Genomic DNA, 4552 nt, shown 5'->3' with positions numbered 1-4552 from the left:
TATCTCTACAGAAGATGGTACCCATCCGTTGGCACCGTTCACAAGTTTGGCAAAAGTTATGGGCATCTTTGAAAAGAGTGGGCCAATAAAATCCACTCTGTAAAACTTTTGCTGCAGTTTTTCTACCCCCAAAATGTCCCCCACAAGCTTGTGAATGGCAGAATGAAAGAATACTTTGAAATTCGCATTCGGGGACACATCGACGGATTACTTGATCGGCACAATACTTGAATAGATCGGGATCATCCCAATAATAGAATTTCACTTGTGAAAAGAATCGGTTCTTGTCTTGAGTTGACCAATCATCAGGAATTCGTCCTATGGCCAGGTAATTTACTATGTTTGCAAACCATGGCGTTTTCATTCCTTGTACCCCAAATAATTGTTCATCTGGAAAAGCATCATGTAAGGGTGAGGTATTCTTAGAGGGCTCAAGAAGAATCCTAGATAAGTGGTCTGCTACGACATTTGCAGTTCCTTTCTTGTCATGAATTTCTAGGTCAAATTCTTGTAGTAAAAGAATCCATCGAATCAGACGGGGTTTGGTGTCCTTCTTTGCAAGAAGGTGTCGAAGGGCAGCATGATCAGTGAATACGGTAACCTTGGATCCTAAAAGGTAAGATCGAAACTTGTCTAGCGCAAATACTACAGCTAGTAACTCTTTCTCAGTGGTGGTGTAGTTCAATTGTGCATCTGAGAGTGCTTTACTAGCATAGTAGATGACATGAGGTACTTTATCTAGTCGTTGCCCTAAAACTGCCCCAATTGCATAGTCGGATGCGTCACACATTAATTCAAATGGAAGGGTCCAATTAGGGGGCCGTATGATAGGTGCAGTGGTCAATTTCGAGCGAAGATTTTCAAATGCCTCCTCGCATGCTTTATCAAAGACAAAGGGAGTGTCCTTGGCCAGAAGATTGCACAAGGGTTTGGAAATCTTACTGAAATCCTGAATGAAGCGACGGTAGAAACCAGCATGGCCAAGGAATGATCGAATTTGTTTCACAGTTTTGGGTGGAGGGAGATTGGAAATAAGATCGACTTTGGCTTTATCTACTTCAATGCCCCTCTTGGACACGACGTGTCCTAAAACTATGCCTTCTTGAACCATGAAATGGCTCTTTTCCCAACTTAATACTAGGTTGGTCTCCTTACATCTTTTCAAAACTAAGGTCAAATTGTCCAGACAATCGTCAAAAGATAGGCCAAAAACTGAGAAATCATCAATGAACACTTCTAGAAAGTTTTCCACCATATCTGAAAAAATGGGCAGTAGAAACCTTGACCAGTCAACCGTTCCAAAATTTGATCTATGAAAGGTAGAGGGAAATGGTCCTTCCTAGTCATTGAATTAAGTTTTCTATAGTCAATGCACACGCGCCAACCCGTGGTTGTGCGTGTTTGTATTAATTCTCCTTCCGTATTTTCAACCACAGTGATACCTGATTTCTTGGGTACCACTTGTGTCGGACTCACCCACTTACTATCAGAAATTGGATAAATGATTCCGACATCTAATAACTTCACCACTTCTTTCTTGACTACCTCCTTCATGTTAGGATTGAGTCTTCTTTGCATTTCTCGGGTGGGCTTTGCATCATCTTCGAGATGAATTCGATGCATGCAAACAGAGGGGTCAACCCCTTTCAAATCGGCTACAGACCATCCTATGGCATGTTTTATTCTCTTCTAGCATCCTTAAAAGTTTAACTTCCTGTTCCGTAGATAAGTTGGCCGCGATGATTACAGGGAGAGTATCTTCTGGTCCTAGAAAAGCATACTTAAGAGTTGTCGGAAGTGGCTTCAACTCAAGTTTAGGTGGAGAATCAATGGAAGGACAAAGTGGTGCGCTAGCAATGGGGGGAAGAGGTTCAGGTCGGATCTTCCAAGGAAGGGAACTCATGGGAGATTGATTGTCGAGTAAGATGTTGACTTCTTCTATGGCCTTGTCTATGTCAAAGTTGTCAATGTCAAAATGGGCCAAGCATGCCTCTAGGGGGTCATCTGCTAAGATATTGGGAAGGGCTTCCTCTACAAGATCATCCATTTCGTCAATTAGGCAACATTCGTCTTCCCTCACATGTTGGTCAGCGGCATGAAACACATTCAATTTAATTTTCATGTTCCCAAATGATATATCCATTGCCCCAGTTCTACAGTTGATGCATGCATTGGCTGTCGCTAAAAAGGGACGACCAAGAATCACAGGGATTTGTTTTTTAAGGTTGGGCACATGTTCCATGTCAAGGACGATAAAATTTACTGGAAAATAGAATTTGTCTACCTTGACAAGAACATCTTCAATCATCCCCCTTGGCATCTTCACCGATCGATCAGCCAATTGTAAAGATACCGAGGTAGGTTTCAATTCACCCAACCCAAATTTTTCATAGACTGAATAGGGTAGAAGATTCACACTTGCCCCTAGATCTAAGAGTGCTCGGTCGATGGAGTTATTTCCTATGACACAGGAAATAGTGGGAGCACCAGGATCTTTGAACTTTGGAGGGGTGTTGTGTTGGAGAATGGAACTTACCTGCTCAGTTAGGAGGACCTTTTTAGGCACATGTGTCCTAGATTTCCGCTTTTGGGTGCAAAGGTCTTTGAGAAATTTGGCATAGGAGGGAACTTGTTTGATGGCATCAAGGAGTGGGAGGTTGATTTTAACTTGTTTGAAGACCTCCATCATCTCTTCTAATGAAGTTCCCTTCTTGCCAAAGGGAGAGGGTGCATTAAGTGCTTCAGGGAATGGAGCCTTTGGAATGTGGGTTGTGGCAGATGGTGGACTAGCTGAAGAAGGTTTTGGGTTTTCATGTGATACATTCTTCTCTTCTTCTTCACTTCCTTATTGTTACCCTCCCCAACCTTATTATCTATTATACGTCCACTCCTTAGGGTAGTCAAAGCATTGGCTTGCTCATGATTTAGTCGAGTTTCTTGAGCCACGTATTGTCCCCTAGGATTACTCATTGGTTGACTTGGAAGCTTACCTTCCTCTCGCTTGTTTAATGCATTAGCTAGTTGACCCATTTGGGATTCTAGCTTAGCAATTGATTGCGTGTGAGAGTGCAATAGTTGTGTGTTTGCCTCCAAACCTTGAAGGGCAGTCAACACCTTCTCCTCAAAGGCTGTATTTCTTTGGGTTGGAGGAGGAGGATGCTGAAATTGAGTTGAGGGACGGTAGAGATGAAAATTCTGAGGATTTTGAAAATTTTGGGAGAAGGGTTGGGAGGTATTAGAAGCTTGCTGCCTCCAAGAAAAATTTGGATGATTCCGCCAACCCGGGTTATATGTATTGGAAAATGGGTCATTACCCGGTCTGGGCTGTGTTTGGGCAGCATTGATGTGTTCTTGCACGAGTTCGGGGAATTGGGGTGCTGAGGGGCACTCATGAATAGGATGCGATGGGCTAGAACAGATAGCACACACTTGTGCTTGGGAAGAGCTAACGACATGTCCTCCTATTATCAGTTGGTCAATCTTATGGGACAATGCATCTACCTTGCTAGACAGGTCCATAGAATGACTTATTTCACAAATGGCCCCTTTTCTTTGAAAATTTGGGGGTGCTTGACGAGAACATGAAGCATGGTGGAGGGAGTTTTCATTAAGATTTTCAAATAGTTGCCATGCTTCATGCTCATTTCGAAGCATGAAAGTGCCCCCGCATGCAGTATCGATCATCTGACGATTTCGTTCAGTCAAACCGTCATAAAAACATTGCACTAGCTGCCACTTAGGTATTTGATGATGAGGGCATTTACGGATTAGGTCCCGAAATCTCTCCCAAGTTTAATGAAATTCTTCTCCCTCGGTTTGGGAGAAGCTTGTAATGGCACGTCTAAACTGGTTCGTTCTTCCTATAGGAAAGTATTTTTTAAGGAATTCTTGTTGCATTTGATCCCAAGAACGAATCGAGTTAGCTTCTAAAGAATTCAGCCATTGTTTGGCTCTATCTTTAAGGGAGAAGGAAAATAATCTAAGTTTCAGAGCATCATCAGTGAAGCTCTGAATCTTGACAGTGATGCAAATCTCAAGAAATTCATCTAAGTGTTTATATGGGTCTTCGTTGGTGAGCCCATAAAAAGATGGGAGCATTTGGATCACACTAGACTTTATTTCATATTGTACCGCTGCTACTTCAGGTAATCGAATGCAAGATGGGGAAGTGTAAATGGTGGGAGTAAAGTACTCCCTCAGGAGTTTGGGTTGTTCTTCAGCCATCTCAGGAGGTGGGGATGATCCTAATATTTTGATCTTAGCTCGAATGTTCCTAAGGGTTCGTTCTATTTCAGGGTCAAAAGGTAATAGATTTCGTACTCTAGAACGACTACCTTGCATACACTAGTACTCGATCAATCAAGCATGCAATAAAAGAGAAAAGCATATCAATCCTAGTCTTTGCCCTAAAATCACTAGACAGCTCCTAACTGGTTTGAAGAGGGCACCTAAGCCTCCAATCCGGTCTAATGAACCGAGTTGACCAGGTAAGCTCCCAGGTAAGTGGAGGGGTCACGATGCGTTCGCAAAGGTCCCACTTAAAACCCACTTG

General features: G+C 42.8%; 1 non-coding gene across 1 annotated transcript; it reads left to right on the top strand.

The window, feature by feature from the left end:
- The first annotated feature begins 3742 nt into the window (after nt 1–3742).
- Nucleotides 3743–3848, top strand: LOC120108555. The gene has a single exon (XR_005509850.1). It is a non-coding gene; the product is annotated as a small nucleolar RNA R71 (small nucleolar RNA).
- The last annotated feature ends 704 nt before the right edge of the window (nt 3849–4552 follow it).

Source organism: Phoenix dactylifera, unplaced genomic scaffold, assembly GCF_009389715.1.
Source record: "Phoenix dactylifera cultivar Barhee BC4 unplaced genomic scaffold, palm_55x_up_171113_PBpolish2nd_filt_p 001391F, whole genome shotgun sequence".
Taxonomy (NCBI): Eukaryota; Viridiplantae; Streptophyta; class Magnoliopsida; order Arecales; family Arecaceae; genus Phoenix; species Phoenix dactylifera.
Note: the sequence above shows the minus strand (reverse complement) of the source record. Positions and strands in the feature narration are given on the sequence as shown.